The sequence below is a fragment of the Dermacentor andersoni genome, chromosome 7 (genome assembly GCF_023375885.2).
Source record: "Dermacentor andersoni chromosome 7, qqDerAnde1_hic_scaffold, whole genome shotgun sequence".
Classification (NCBI taxonomy): Eukaryota; Metazoa; Arthropoda; class Arachnida; order Ixodida; family Ixodidae; genus Dermacentor; species Dermacentor andersoni.
Window position 1 is genome coordinate 141,022,001 of NC_092820.1, and position 17,172 is coordinate 141,039,172.

Consider the following 17,172-nt stretch of genomic DNA (forward strand, 5'->3'; position numbering starts at 1 on the left):
AACCTCCAATACCTTACATAAAGCACGGAGTATTCGATCTTACGAATGATAAGTATACACAATGCATTTCTTTGACATTGAGTCTACTTGGCAAGGGCAAGTGGCAGGGTAGTCGATGTAAGGAGATATTTGAAAAAGTTATATAAATTATTCTGCTGTGCTCACAATGAAACCGCTCTGGAATAAGTGCTAGTATAAGAATGAGGTGTTCCCCGTAAGAACAGACAGCCCTTCACATCACCTAATACTCGAACTCACCTGAATAAGGCTTCGCACTGCAGACGTGTCACTGTACCTTGACCTTCTAGATGTTTCACGCAGGAATAAAGCGATCAAGAGAGACGGAGCGATCGAAAGACAAACATTTAATACTCTGTTTATTTAGTTACACGCACTTAGAGCAGACTGTACAAACAGCGATATGACTTCATTCTCTAGACCATTCAAACCTCTGCGTACAGGCGAACGACACGAAACATCGAAACTCCCTTCTCGACGACCTTAATTTTCCCTAAATCGTTTAACGGTCGTCACACAGCACTAGAGACACCCTACCGGCTCCGGGAGCGGCACCAACGTAAGGTCAACGTCGGGATACATTGGCTTTACAACTGAACAACGCTGTCCAAACGTTTGCCCCGCTTATGTCGTCTGCATTCGGCATTGACTGTCTTAGATTAGCAAAAACAAAAGATTCGAGACAAAATTATCATTTCTGCTGACGAAGCTTTTTACTAGCGGTCGACTTGAGAATTTTCCTGAGGGTCGTCAACTTGTTTCCGAGCGTTCGCTAACTTTTTCATAAACGCATTTAGAAGACGCGTAACTGGAAAATTTAGCTCGCACAGTACATTATGCGCAATTTTTTTCCTTAACTTTCTCCTTAGCATTACTTTCGACAGATGCAAATTTATAAGCTGCTTCAAACGTATACCTGTTCTAGTTGACAGTTTCTTGTATTGCTTCTTCCTACACTACGCTTACATATTTAACGCGACCTGTGATGCAGTGGCTAGATTTTGAGCACCTATTTCTCAAAACCTGGTGTGAAGCACAGCACATTTGGCAAATTATTACACTTTGACTACTATTAAAGTTTCATTTAATAATGAAAATAATTAGGAAAAGCTTGTTAAGTAATGAGCGTATTTGGATTTATCGCATCAATTGTTATGTCCACCAATGTTGTAAAGATCAGTCAGTAATAATTCCAATTTTGTCTCGCATCCCGTACTGTCTAAAATCTGAAACAGTCGTAGCAGAAACTGCCGCAAGTAACGCTTGAGATTGAACCGCTTTCTTCCTTATATATTGCACTGAACGCAATAGCGAACAACAATATCCACGTTCCGTTATACACGTACACTGACTCCAAGTAGAAAAACAATATTTTTTATCGTAACGACCGAAATGGTTGTATTTAGGGACCTACAGCTGTTTTCAGGACGCTGTCCTATAGCGACCAAATCTTATTCGCCGAGATCTGCCGTCCTATGGTTACGACAGAGATGTTCTGTCATTCAGATAGCAATATTTCTGCGCTCAGTTTGGCGTCCTTCTTTAACGTGCGAAGTTCTGTAGGGGAGACAGAAAAGAAATAATGCTTTCGCGACAAGACGACCGGCCCACGACGACCTAAATTTCAGCCAAATTCTGAAAAATGCTCTGCCGTATTTTTTTTTTTTTTTGTCGAACTGCACTCCCATAATTACTACACTTTCTTGTGCACATCATGCACTCGAAGGACAATAAAACGCCACAGCGGAGATCATAGAGTCACAAAGACAGTACATTATACAGAGCTTGGGAGGACAAATGTGACTCATCAATTATGACGATGACACGGAAGTTCAGGGAGCGGACCAGTCGTTCCCTCCGCCAAAGCAAAGAGCGGAGACCCCGTAGTGTCCTCTGACTAGCGTGCCATACTAGATGGTACTATGTGGTATGCCGTTTACGTCACAACTATGAACTGACGTTGTGCTTTAATTAGACAGATTTCGCAGACTGTTTTCGAAGGATTGCGGATTGGGTGCGAGTGCTGCCAGGACTACATGACGAGTATTAAGACTCAAAAATTTGTTTCTTCCCGTTCCCTACCGGCATTTACCATGAATAAATAAGTTAAAAAATTCATATAGGCTCAGCGGTTGACTACAGCAAAGTGTAATTTGTGTGTCACATGCATTTGAGTGGGAAAGATACAAGCTAAACGTTCCTCTTAAACGTAAGAGGAAGTTTTAGCTCGGGTGCTCCTATTTAAATATATGTAAAAGCAGAATTCATTTTTCTCGGCAACCACTGCGCCAAATTTGACAAAGTTTGTTGCATTTAAAAGAAAATATTAAAATGTAGTGACTGCTGATTTCCAATTTCGGATTTATATCGTGAATTTTTTAGAAGAAATTGGCAGTAAAAAATTTTCTGAAAACGAAACTATGAAGTTTGCAACTCTCACTCAGCAATGAAAACCAATATCACAATTCTGTGAACTGTATCTAATACTACAACTAAAGCGCAGAAAATTGATATGTCATACATGATTCTCCAAAAATTTGGTAATATGGAAATGCAACATTTGCAGAACCCTTCTACACAACGTAACGAGTTCATGCAAGATATGAATTGGCATATCGAATTTGTCCGCTTTTAATGATGTAATAGATGTCATTTACAGAATCGCGATATCTGCTCTTGACAGAGCATTATTTGCAAACTTGGTGCTTCTATATTTTTGAACTTCCGTATTTTTTGAAATTCCTGTAACGAAATTGAGGTCCTAAATAGAAATTCCGCTACAGTCACTAGAATTTAACGTTATCTCTCAAATGCAACAAATTTCATTAAAATCGGTCCAGGGGCTACTTCAGAAAACCGTTGTTGCGTTTTACGTGCATATGAATAGGTCGCGTCGGAGTTAGGCCCAAGCTGAAGCTTCCTCTTACGGAGACTAAGTCTAAATGAGCTACCGCGCAGCGGACTTGAAAATTTCGTGGTTCAGTGTACGGCGATTGAATTTTCTTTCATCAGAAGGTATCCCAAACCTGCTTCTTAGGCAGCACCGATTTGACACAGGGCACAATCCCCATCACCGTTATGACATGCTTCGTCGTTCTGTCTAATTTGAAAAAAAAAAACCTCGGCATCATAGGACATAGAGGGCATGTAGCACTAATGGCGGCGCCAGGTATGAGGACCTCCCATGGTGAAATCACTGGGCCACGCATGCCCTAATTTCACACAGTGATGGCATTTCATCGTACATTTTGTTCTAAATCATGCTTGGGTGCAGCGCTCGTCTGGTACTTCCAAGATCATTCCGAAGTCAGCGTCGTCTGCTAAGATGCATACATTTAGGATACACCAGAAGTCCGCGTCGTCTGCGGTGATGCGACCAGACGAAAAATGTGGATTTTCTAGAGTAACAAAGACGAAGTGACACCTGTGCCACATGCAGCGAAACACAGCACCTGCCATGTTTCGCCTTGAGACTGACAGATGGCACCACTGTGCCAGTTTAACGAAAATTTACCATTTTATTTCTTCTGCACCGTTGCAGAGGATACGGACTTTTGAAATGTACCAGACGAAAGAAGCAAGAGCTCTGCACGAATGCTACGGGGAAATAGGAAACGCGCCACAAAGTACCACCACTGTGGGAAATTTGACAAGAATCGAGGGATGGACTTACCCTAAGCAGTCATTAGAACAGGGTTCGCTCATTTACGCAACATTCAGTGCGCACACAAAGGACAGGAGCTGTTACAAGATGAACAGTGATACCGGGGTACGTCGGCATGCGAGCTGCCCTCTGGCGGCTCTTTGCAGACAAAGCTGTCCTTCACAAAATTTCGAACACTGAGAACGTTGAGGCACATATCTCAAGAAGCCTATGTACAAGCAACTACCATCTACAAAGCAGAAAAATAAAGAGAAAGCGAAGGCTGACAAGATGGCTGACAGTGACAGGCTTTAGGTGACAAGAAAATAGAGAGGTTCAAGGATCCCATAGTTCTGTTTTGAAAACGAATTAAGCACATTTATAGCATGTCTCTGTGCTTACTTTTGCTAATTACCTAAGCCATTCTCCAAAACAAAGGTTGTAGTAAGGTAATTGTTGGAGCCGTTCTTGAGAAACCGTAACGAGGAATATCATTAGTAATGAACAACGAGGAAGTCCCTGAGGCAGGGGCGATTGGCACAGCAAATTCGGCTATCATTATTAGGTGCAGCTAAGCAAAATAAAATGCAGCAACGCGAAATAACAAAAACCAACTAAACATCTCTCAGGCAACAAGTGGTTCGGCCTACCCGAAGCACATTACATAATGTTCGGGCCTGACTTATCTCTAGAAATAAAAACAGCCGGTGACCTTTGCTCTATAGGGCTGAATGAGCAAGGCACGACAAAACGAGCAATTTTTATGCGTCATGCGCAACACCTTGAGCCTTTGGTACAAGCTGGACTAGGTTAACTAGAAACAAAATGAAGTTATGGCACCCTTCGACAAGACACGACATCTTATTATTAAGATGACAGTTTACATTTTGTGAGTGCCATAAACGATGCAAATTTGCGCCGCGATACCATTCAGCTCGCTCTCTTTGCCTACCACAAATCGCAAAAGAAAACTGCATACCTATGCATCGATTTTCTGAGGTCAAAGATCGAATGAACATCGAGCAAATTTTTCTCAGCTCATCCAACAAAGACAACACTGTATTCCCATTCGTGCTCTTTGCATGACTTCACCAGCCGCTGGAACGCGTCCTCACAACTCCAAGTTAAAGTAGCAACCGTAGTACATTGTCAATTTATGGAGAGAGCGTTTATCTAATGATATAGTGCGGAATAAATCCCTGCGAAGAAAAAACATAAAGACCCAATAAGCACACTATTTCCGTTTAACAGTTCGAAGTATCTTCGGACAAAACCCAACATAGATTTGGCTGCTTTCTTTTTTTTGTCGAGGCATCACAAAATATGCTTCAGTAAATTGTCAAAGGAAGCTACGCTTAGGCGCTGGTTGCCTCGTGCTTGAGCTTCGATTCGCTGACGGCTGAACAACAACTACTAGTCTTCTGTACTGAAATACTCATCTGTACTGAACAAAATAAACGACAGAAACAGCAAGAGAGTACGGCACGGGAACAGCGCCTCAGAATCTTGGTATCCCACCGAAGCGATGTCCAAGACAAGAGCTCAATGTCTTCAAAGTCACTTGTCGAGGTGGTAACATACTGCGTCACACGAAGCAATTGGCGGACAGCACCTACAACATCACAAAAAACAACCACAGCTAGGGCGTGTCCAGTAGTTTCTATCGAAGTGTCGTCTGGTCGAACCACAGTCTCCTCCCTGTCATCTGCTGTAGCGCAGCTCCAACAGCTGGCGGCAGAACACGCAACAATAGGAGCAAGAGTACTTGTGTGCTAGAGCATCATCTTCAGGCGTGGCGCCTGCAGCAGCGTCTTCTGCAAGACTGCTGTATGCAGTATCTTTATCAACATGAGCTATCTCGTTTGCAGAAGCTTCATCTACAACAACTTCGTCTACAAGAAGGTTGTCTGTAAGAGCGTCATCTGCAAAAGCACCGTCTGCGTGAGCGCCGTCAGCATGAGCGCTGTCTACTAAGGTACATGCCGCTTTCGGATATGGCTTCGCGACGCAACTAGCAGAAGAAAGTCAAAACACCACAGCGTTCGCGAAAACACCCAGAAAGCTGCAAGATACACGACGAGGCAGCGGCACACATCAAAGCACTTGAGTTCCATTTTCCCTCCGAGTAGAAGAAGACAGCGTACCATCGTGGAAGCACTGGGATCATCGATTGTCGGATCGTTGCAACGATGCCTCCCCACTTAGCCGCCGAGATTGCGCACCGAGCGTATAGGGGGTGGGGGGAGGGGCGAGAGAAACAGCGTTACAGTTAACGCAAGCCGGAACGGCGGCAAGTTGTGCATAACAAACGACTTGATAGCTGTGTTTCCATCAGCGAAGACTTAGGTATTCAAGGCTTCGGATTTCCCAATGCAGCAACATCCGCCAAGTAGCACTCAGGGAGCTGTAACTTCTGCCTTTCCTTGAGACTTCCAGATATCTTTCCTTTTTCCCTCCAGTTCCATTTGCGGCTGGTCCATTGGCGGCACCTCTTTGAGCCTCCTTGAGGAAAAAGCCTGCAATGAAAGAGTCATCAAAATCGGCATTAGACACGCGTACTTAGTCATTAGCTTTCAGACATCGCGCATCTAAAACATGAGCGATAGAAAGAAGGCACGTCAAGTTTTATATGTTGCACCACAAAGGGCGCACACGAAGGTTGCATTAAAGCAACAGCGCGCATAACAAAACACCACATGCCGAAAGTGTAAACGACGGTCTAAATTGACGTTGATGGCGTGCACGGTAAATTTATTTTTAATTCGAAGTCCGTTACTTACTCTCTCTCTCTTCCATAGTCTTCTCGGAATCCCTTACCATTTACAACGTCAACTAAATTCCAATATTTTCGACTTCATCCGACCTTTTATAATAAACTCCATTTGAACCTTGGCCTCTTACAATAAACAAATAATTGTGTTTACGGCAACAATCTCCTCATCGTCTTGCTAATCTGACCAGGGAAAAAGAACACCTTTTCTTTAATACATATGTAATTACTCGCTCAAATGGGGCTTCACCTCAATATTGCTCATAATGCGGTAGAGCACGCTTCACAGGATACAAGCCCTTTGTGGTCACGGTTCCAAGGCTTTTTATCTACAGGAGGCCTGAGCTTTGCTCCAAAGAACCGAAGCATTGGCAGTGCTTTTAAAGTCGCCGTCGCAACACATTTTCACTCGCGCAGTACATCATATCAGTGCTTGCTCTTTTGACTCACAGCGTACAAGATCATAAAACGCGATGGCCGGCTCTCCAAGATAGGACAACTACGCCCACCTCGCTTACGCAGAATTCAGTCGTGGCGCAATTCTCCCTCCACCCGCCGACACATAGCGAATTCGCCACAGTGGGTTTGTGACATTTCAAAAGAGAACGGTGACATGAAAAGCGCCTTTCGACGCACAAAGTATAAAATCGAGACAATGAAACCCGAAGATTTACAAACAGCAGCGACAACAACAACAACGGCCTGTTGATTGGTATATGAATGATCTATCGGGCTTGGCATTTGAAAACAAGACGGCGACTACGGTGAAGTGATCCCGTTTAACTTTAACCATCTACGGTTCTTTTGTAATGCATTCAAAGTTCAAGACACAAGCGCATTTTCTTGCTTCCTGGTACATACTGAATGCAGCCACCAGGGTCGAGAAAAAGGAACCCGCTACCACGAGATCAGCGGCAGAATGCCTCAGTCACTTAGTCACAGCGACATCACTTGTTACGAAACGTTTGCACGGGCCACCGCAGTTCATCGCTTCTGTGCGAAAGTGTTCGCAGCACTCTCGCGTATTGCATTAGTGATCACAGTCGTTTCCAATTCTCATCATCAGTGATTCATTGCCGAGGCGTTACTGTTCGACAGTAGCACCGCGAACCGCGCGTGTACACAGAGCGAAAGAAACCTTCGCATCCATTTTTGCTGAGCTCCCGAGTCAAAGCGTCAATATTTTACGTCGCGACGCCTCGACTACTTCGCTGCGAACAGCGAATCGGCGATTGAAGCATGCAGCGAAACACCTCACAGTTTCGGTGTTATAAAGAACTCACTAGAAAAAAGTTGCACCATTAGAACGACCATTATACTTCGGAAGTTGCTGAAGTACTAAAACGCCAAACAGACGACACAAGAAGAGACAAGGATAAGCGCTCGCCCGTGTCTCTTCTTGTGTCGTCTGTTTGGCGCTTTAGTATTTCAGTAACATGCCCCAACTAGCCCCGCAAAAAGTTGTGCTTGAATACTTCGGAAGGACCGCTCTAGCGCTGCGACAGTTCAACGTTATTATTGAGACGCCCCTACCTTCCAAAAAAAGAAAGAAAACCCAATGAACACGAAATGTATGAAATGTTTACCCGTCTTTAAGTATTCATAATTCTTCGCGCCTCTATCGAGATCGCCGCGCCCAAGCACGCATCAGAGCCGCGGGGGCTGTCAGATGAGTTCGCGCGTGAGACGCGCAGGGGGACATAAACGGGGTGCGCCGTCCTGGCGACGGAGAGCGGGCAACGTAATTACGGCTTCGCTGTGCTCGACCAGCACGCTCGCGACTCGAACAACCGAAATCGCGGGGGAAAACGGAACACAAAGCGAGAAAGCACGCGGTAGGGGAGGACGCGTGAATCGGCGTGCCGGCCCGCCAGCAATGGGACGACGGCACGCACTGCACGCGAGGATGGTCGGCCAGGAAACACGAATTGGAGGCGTCGGGCGCCCCCCGCGGTCACCACGCCTCGGAGTGGCGGCTCGGAGCTCGTGTATTATTAGCGTTGTTTGCGGTGGTGGGACGGGACGCGGACGGCGCGAGAGCTCGCCGGAAATTCATGAGTCCTGTCGAGGGGTTTCTTTATTTACTTAATGCGCTGTAAGGTTCAGACGTTGTTGAAGGGAGGAACTTCCCACCGCTGGCAAACAGTTGTACGAGTTGGGGTCGTGCATGAAATATGTAGTAGCTGGCCCATGCCGTCGTCCAACTCACCCACGCTTGGGACGTGGTTGTAGGGAGGAACTTGCTCTCATCGACAACTAGGAGTACGGGATTTATTTACAGTATTTACATTACGACAGGAGATACATTTCAACAGTCTAGCATGAATCCCAAACGGAGCCGGACAGAAAGCCCGAAGCACACAGCACGCAATCGAAAACGGCTGCTTAAAAACCCCCTGTCCTCCCTAGATCCCTAGGTGAGGAAGAACTGCCGTTCAACCTCCGTCCAATCGGACCGTCAAAGTCGTCGTTGGAGGCGTAGTCGACCCACCTTTGAGGGGGAGGGTTCCTTCAAACGAACACCTTCCCTAACCCCAAGCACTACCATCGCATTTACCCCGAAAATTTACACCCCCGCTCTGCACACTCTGCAACCAACCTTCTGAGCTATGCCGCATTATGTGTGCCTGCTCACAGGTCACGCGCACTCACGTACATGGCACCCACTCAACGCTCACCATTACGCTTACGCAGCTAAAGCTGTATTCTCACTACGAACCGAATTGATGGTTAACTCCGCGGACAAATCTGACTTACGTAGCTCAGTGCGACCGAGTCACGTTGCCCACAGCGGCTACCAAGGTTCGCTGCCCGTGGTGCGATTTGCTGCAGTTTAGCCACGTCACATTCATCCGCGGACTTGAATCTGCCCTTCGTGTGAATGTAGCTTAAGCAGCGAGCCGGAGGATCAGCTCTGGGTCGTCCGGATGGCTGCCGACGCCACTGGATCACAAGAACTGACCGCTGTCTAAAGGAGGGGAGCGAGAGGGGTTCTTTATGGCTGTCTTTGACCCCATCAAGGACAATAAATGTTGTTTCGCTATCTCTATTGTCAAGTGTTGTGCAGTTGCCTGTTTCTTGTGCCAACTTGCGTCTCTTTAGAGCTACAAAAACTTTTTACTTCGCTCCATTGTGGTTAACTGAAGGCCCCCGACTGCGATTCCCTTCCCCTGGTACGAAGTATTCTGTGCTCCTCTCAAAGACCATTCTACATATACGGACGTTATACGCAGTATGCACATCAAGCCGAAGTCCCAGACATTCCTTCCAAGTTGAGCCAGAATATGATCCACTGCAGTTTGCTCTTTTGCGACCTTTGCTACTACCCTTACAACCCTAAAATATTCACGACACTTGCTATGACACGATGGAAAGTTGGGCGAGTTTGGTGACACTGCAGTAGCTCTTACTTCTTGATTTCCCAGAGCACAAATCCAGCTTCGGTTTCAAACACACGTTTTGAAGCGCACGTCGTTTCTCGCTCTCAGTTTGCCTCCTTGCCCTTCAATGCCATACATATATTTTCCCGTTAGCCCCCGAGTTTCAGCGCTATGGGTGAACACCGCATAGCTTCAAACATTCGCACTCCGCACGTGAAGCGTGCCTGTGACGGTCACTGCGTCAGAACGGCGTCGTCTGGTGCGACTACGGGACAGAATTTATGACAAACCTTTCACGTTCACTTTTTCTTGCTCTCTCTCTTTCCTTCACTCGTTCGTGCTTTCTTTTTCATTATTTATTTTTCGGAGAGCGTTCAGAGTTCCACTTGACGCAGACACTCGGGAGGCAGCTCACGCGTACACCCTTGCGCAGTCTGGAAAGCCGCACTGGAATTCTTATTTCGCAACGTCTTCGCGCCAGAGTGAAAGCTACGAGGCGTGCCGGCGTCAGGCGATCTAAAGTGAGAAGAGACGGTTGGGCAAAGACGGCGTGGAGACACAGTAAACAAAGATGACGCAGAGGTGCAGAGACAGCATTCGTAGTTTTTCTAAACGCGGCCAGCCGCCACGCACTTACGCAATTTGTTGCCTCTGCCACGCGTATATATTGCTGAAAACGACGGATTTCCAAAGTCACAAATCCACGTGAAGAGAAGAGGACGAAGTCAAGGCAAATCCACGTACCGCCCGTCACTCCCACGCTGGCTGAACCGTCGAGCCTATAGCTCCCGTAGATTATTAGCGCCACAGTTTTCGAGTAGTCTTGAATCATTTCTATTTAAAAAAAGATCGAGACAACTAAAGACGCGCCGCGCTGGCGCAGTTGCTTATGGTATTGCACTGCTCGTCTAGAAGTCCCAGTTTCGAACCCGACCCCGGCAGCCATATTTCGATGGAGGGCGGAATGCAAAAACATTCGTGCACGTATGCTTTGCTTTACGCTGAATATCCCTAGGTGATCAAAAATTAATAGATTAGTCCGGCGTCCTTCACAACACCTCCGAAGACAACCATAACGTAATTAAGTTTCTTTCATCGCTGGTTGTTTATTTACATTTTGTAAGAATCACTATGGCGACACGCGCTAGCGAAAGATTACGCTCCTAGCTATCCTACACTAATCCCACGCTACGGAACCTTCATACCGACGAGTGTTCAAGCGCTCAGCGTGTAGGCCTGCTTGCATAGGCTCCACATCCTACGCACACCATATACCACTCCACTGCCACATTACTGTTAAAACCCAATGCAGACGTTACCTAGCTACACTCAACACGACGGCACGGTGGCGTGCTGCGTGTCGAAGGCCGCGAACACTCCTCAGTCCCGCGATTATACGTACAGGGTCTCCGATGACTCGTTCATAATTGAAGCCGCCGGACCCCGCCGATCGCAATAGGTGGCCAGCGAATGGGCCTCCACGCCGCCGGACTCGCAGGCTTCATATGGTAGCAGACGCCCGTAATTATGGTCCTCTAAGGCGATCGAAACAGAGCAGACGACGCTCTGACGCCGTCCGTGGTGCAGACGGCGCGGGGACAGACTGACAGACAGACATATTGTAGCGATAGGAGGGTCCACGAGATGGCGCCCCCAACTGACTGACGCAGCCCGTAAGATGTGCACACCAGTATCATGTTCATATTGAGATAGAGGTTTCTTGCGAAAAGCACGCACAGCGTGCTACTCCAGGTGAACCTAGTGGTAAATGAAATGAGTATACAGAATGCATATACGACACTCAACACACACACAACATACAATATTGAGGTGTCTCTTTGAGAACAGCACATTTCAGAATGGTGACGAGCGCCTCCGTAGAGGGGAACGCATAGGCGGCACTAAAATCTGTGGTCCAAGTACACGTTGTAGCTCAACGTGTAAATCCTGAGTGACATCACAGTGAAAAGCATGCGCATTTGCCTTTACTTACACGCAACACGCCAAGATGCTCAAGTGCCCCATTGCGAAGGCCGCGCCGACTTTTTGCCTAACCTATCTAAACTGTGTAGTACGAAAGAAGTCTTACAACATGACCGGAAAAAAAAAGAAAGCCTGGCTGAAAGAACAGTTTTCAAAGATGTTGGATGCAGGCATTATCCTGCCCGTCCGTATCACCATATGCATCGCCGATTACGTCAGCACCCAAGGAACATGGAAGGCCTCCGACTCTGCACGGACTACATAGCAATTATCAACCAGACACAGCTCATTCCATTCCATATGCCTAAAATAGACGGAATTATTGCTGGAACAGGTGAACGTTCCTCGTTTTCTAGGATGGACCTTTGAAAAGGCTTTGGGCAAGTACCACTTCGAGAGGATACAAAGCGGCATAAAAATTTGATAACCCCATTTGACATCTACGAATACAACAGCCTCCCTTTCGGGTGGAGGAACTCGCCCAGCTGGTTCCAGAAAAGGATGAATATGCTTGTGGATCCGCCCATTGGCCGCTTCTGCAATGCATATACGTAGACGATATTATTGTGTATTCTAAAAGCGAGCGTCCCCATGAACAACACATGTCACATGTCCTCGCAGCTTTGTCAGAAGCCGACCTAGAGTTTAATTTGAAGAAAGGTAAATTCTTCAAAAACAAAGTACTTTCTTTGGCAGAGTACTGCGTGGCACCAAGAAGAAGACAAATGAAGCATCGGTGGTACGTATTACGAATCTCGTGATTCCTTTTGACATGCACGTGTTCTTGGGGTTGGCAGGACCTTTTAGAGCATTTATCCAAGACTACGCTCTCAAAACCGGGTGTCTGACAAGACTAACACACAAAGAAGCATCATTGCGCTGGATGGATGACTGCGAGCTGGTACGAGTTATCTCGTCTGATCCTTAGACTTCCGGACTCCGTCTACCATTTGAACTCAATACAGAAAAAGCGAGACGCAAGCTAGCCAAATCGTCAGCTCCGAGTAACTGGCTACCAGAGCTACACGTTTAACAACAAAGCGGAGATAAACTACACTACGACAGAAAAGGAAGCTCTGGCCGTGTTAGAGGCCATTCGGTACTTGCGTTCTTACCTGGAAAGTACCAGAATCATGCTGCGCATTGGGAATGGGGCACTCACTCACTCTTTGAATACTGGGGAGCCGAAAGAACAAGTCGTACAGTGGGTCAACGGGCTTAAAGAGTTCGACTTTAAAGCGAATCACCGTTCAGGAGCTTCTATGAAAGATGTCGACACAATGTGCAGATTGGGAGTCATATTTGTTGATGGTGCATCACGAGACAATAGGTGCCACCAAAAATTTGGGAAGCAACTGAACGTTTACAAGAGGCAACGAAAGGTAGAACTGCAGTACCACCCACACTAGCTCCAGAAACTGTGAACCTTTACCACAACAGTCCCCATTCAGGCGGTCATGATAATTTTTGGAGGACCTACATGAAACTGACGAAAAGATTCACATAGGCCCGCATGAATGCAGACACAAAAATATACGTGCAGTCAAGTCACGAATGCCAGCTGAATAATGTTTAGACAACCAACTCAATAGAATATATTACCCAAACACCCGAACGTACCATCAGAAGTTATTCGCACGGACGTCGCTTAACTCCGGGAAAAAAAAATCCGGAGGCGCGAAGAAAACGAAAGCATTCCTGTACTGTGTGGAGGATGGCGGCAACGAAAGCGGGGAAGGCGGACGCCAACAATGAAATTTCCGTTTTAAGCCGAGATATGTTTTGCAAAGTGAAAGCATTATTGTCCGATAATGGACCCGCCTTTCAGAGCTATTAGCAGAAAGAATGAGCCAAGCGACGTGGTATTACGGTCAGGTTCCCAGTACCATATTTCACCCAATGGATAACGGGCCAGCTGAGCGAGCTATTCGGGACGCCAAACAATACGTGAGCGTGTATCCAGACTTGCGAGGCGGATGGAAGTACTGCCTTTAAGCGGCGGTAGCTCATCATAACCGCTCCTTTACAACAGCTCTGGGATGCACACGGCCTCTTTGCTGCTACCGGGAGTCCCCAACGTAGTTGCCAGCCGACACATCTCTAGGAGCTCAAGCAATGCTGCAACTGACGGACGGAAGAAGAAACGAAGAGAGCGAAGCTAAGTACCCTCAAACAATGAAATGGAAATTTTATAAAGAGAGAGAGAGAGAGAGAGAGAGAGAGAGAGAGAGAGAGAGAGACAAAAGGGGAGGAAAGACAGGGAGGTTAGCCAGTGCAAGTACCGGCTGGCTACCCAGTGCTGTGGAAAGGGGTAAACGGAATGAAAGGAGAACGAAGAAAAAATGCAAACCACAGCGATATACCAAGAATAGAGGTTGGAAAGTTGGTGCTAGTAAGAAAAGGGTAGCCCAGCCCAGAGTCAAATTACAGATGGCCATTCTCTGTTGCGAAAATAGAAAGCCAACAGGGAATTTAAAGACTGTCTGCTACGTAGGCGCCAATGACACTGCTGAACCAGCCTCTATAACAAACGTTTTTCCACACCGCCCCTAGAGAACAGAGAATGAGAAAGGACGCAAACAAACACATATAGGTTAACCAGAGGTAGTTCCGGTTTGCTACCATGCACGAGAGGAGGGAGCAAAGAATACCACCCAAAGAAGGATGAAACCAAGGACAGGGGAACTGATGCGTCCTCAGGCAGAACACGAAGAAGACAAGCCATAACCCGCAGTAAGTAGGTTCAGGTGCAGATAACAATTAAAAAAAAGTTAGAAATGGCGAAAAGGAAGACTACTCTGTCCGTTTATTATGTGCGGGCTCGTTACAGACCGAAACCTTAGATAGATTCGAGGCAATGTACCCAGGCATCGCGGGAATCGTAGCGTTTTTTTTTTGTTTTTTTTTTCGCTAAGATACCGTGTCCCGTTAACTTCTGCGGTCGACTTGGCGGTGCAAGCGTGTACCGCGTCGCACAGGACGCGTTAATAATTGAAGCCGCCGGACCGCGTGCCAATCTCGATGGGCGCCCCAGCGAATGGGCCCCTGCTCCGCCGGACTCTGGCAGCGTACCTATAAAAGCAGACGCGCACAGTTCGCTATCGGGACGCGACGGAGGGGGCCACTTCGTGTATTATGCAGCGGCACGGGCAATACGCGTCGAGATATGCCCCGAGGCCGAGTCACGCACTCGCAGGAGCGGGAACAAACAGGATGAATAATGAACGGCAACAGCGCGAGACGAAAAAGGGAAGTGGGCCAGGACAGGAGACGCGTGAGCTTGTTCGCTATGTAACACGCGTGAGGCGATTGATTGATTGATTGATTAATTATTTCCTTCATTCATTTATTATCGCACGCGCATTCGCAGACTGAAACAAACAGGACTAATAATAATGCGAGTAAGCTTGTTCGCTATGCAACACACGTAAGGCAGTTTATTTATTTATTTATTTATTTATTTATTCCTTTATCCATTCATTCATTACAGCAAATACTGAGTCAGGCGCACTCGCAGACAGAAACAACAGGACTAATAATATTGTACAAAGAGGGGCACTGTCCTGCCCATCGAAGAAGCCGCTCGAGATGCGAGGCGCGTGCGTCGCGTGTCATTGCAAATGCTTAAGCAAAAGAGAAAAAAAAAAAATCTGCGGCGATTTAGAGGTAAATACGAGAGAAATGTGGTAGCATTACGTCGCACCTCTTTGAGGTCCCGGATGTCTTATTTAAACCGCATTCACCACATTGCGAAGTGTTGTGCAGGAGCTCACTGGACGCACGTCCTGCTTCTTCGAGGAAGGAAGTGTGCAACACTGACGGTGTGGTCTGTGCTAACCACCGCCGGTGTCACTATATATATATATATATATATATATATATATATATATATATATATATATATATATATATATATATATATATATTATATATATATATATATAATCACATCGTGGTTAAAGAAGGCAGAGTCGCGCTGGCGCAGCTGAAGTATTCGAAGGGAATCGCTTAAAATTGCCAGAGGTACAAAGCAGTTCCCGAAATGTGACCTCCTGCAAGCAGCACGCGTTTACAGGCAACCAAGCTAAGCGCTTAGGTCTCTGCGGATTATTTCTGCCTGGTCACCTACGCGACTTCACGTGGCGTCTAGGGGGTGTTGGGATCGGCCTGCAGCTATTTCAGCCAGCTGCATGTGTTCCGATCCAACCGGGACGGGGCGCACTTCAGGGAACTGCGGATAACCGGCAGCCACGTGGCGCGGGGTCAGCTCAGGGGAGTTCTCGAGGGGAGGTAATCGGCGGAACCTCCCCATGAGCTTTTCGAGACACCAGACAATGTATTACCCGGACGCGCCACACGGGACGGCTCAGTGTTCGACGAAGCAGGCTTTGTGTGCAACACTGCAACGCCGCCCTGTTCTGCTATGAGTGGGGGAGTTGCCGCGGGAACGCCGACAGGGGCTCCTTCCCGCGTTCCGACCAAGACGCAAGACAATGTGCTAACCGGGACGGCTCAGAGTTCTACGAAGCCCCTCTGACGTCGGCTCCGGACCATTACACCTGTATGTGTGTGTGTGCGGCACGTGTATGTGAGTCCTCCTCCTCCTCCAAAAGGGCGGGTCATCTTCAATGACGTCGAACTATGACGCCGAGCGGAGAGCTTATAAGCAGCGATTGTCGGCTCCTAGAGGGTGCTCGTTGTGTGCTCGTTGTCGTGCTAGAAATGTACTAGTGAGCTGTGTGCTCGTAAGCTGTTTGCTGTATGCTCGTCTTGCGGGCACTATTTGGGAGTCACGCTAGACTGTCGATGTATCTCATGTTCAACTGTAAATAACATGTAAATAAATCCTGCTCTCCTAAGTCCCGACGAAGAGTCGGGCTCCTTCCTACAGCTACGACTGCCAAATCTTACAGGGGGCAAGCGATCCCAGCGCGTGACAGATTAGAGCGGTGGGGCATAGTCCCATATTCGCTGTGTCCCAATTGCCCCCTTGAAGAATCCAACAAGCATGTGCTGCTGCAATGCGTCGTTGCCAGGGACTTTTGGAGGGCTGTGCATGCTGATTTCGGTGGTTTTGAAGTTAACCGCTTTATTACATCTGGTCGCTGCTCACGTAGCCGCTTCGTGCGACTTTTAATTACCGGGGGGTGGGCATTTGTCTGTGGACTAACCGGTGCCGGGCAGTTGCCGCACCGGTTTCTTGGGGAATAGTAGTTCCTTCGACAGTGGCCATGCCGTTTCCTGTCAGTGGCAGACGGATGCGCATGGCTCAATTTGCGACCAGCCTGGTTCTTGTAGCCAGGCCATCAAAAGTATTCACTGAATATACATGTATGTAGGTGCCCGTGATTTCTGTGTGCTCTCGTACGCATGATCAT

General features: G+C 47.2%; 1 protein-coding gene across 1 annotated transcript in view; it reads right to left on the reverse strand.

The window, feature by feature from the left end:
• Nucleotides 1-344: 344 nt before the first annotated feature.
• Nucleotides 345-17,172, reverse strand: part of LOC126533728 (beta-1,4-glucuronyltransferase 1-like) — a 350,896-nt gene continuing 334,068 nt past the window's right edge. Inside the window, exon 8 of the mRNA XM_050180918.3 lies at nucleotides 345-6,177. The gene's annotated coding sequence lies outside the window, so the exon portion shown is untranslated. The remainder of the gene's footprint in view (nucleotides 6,178-17,172) is intronic.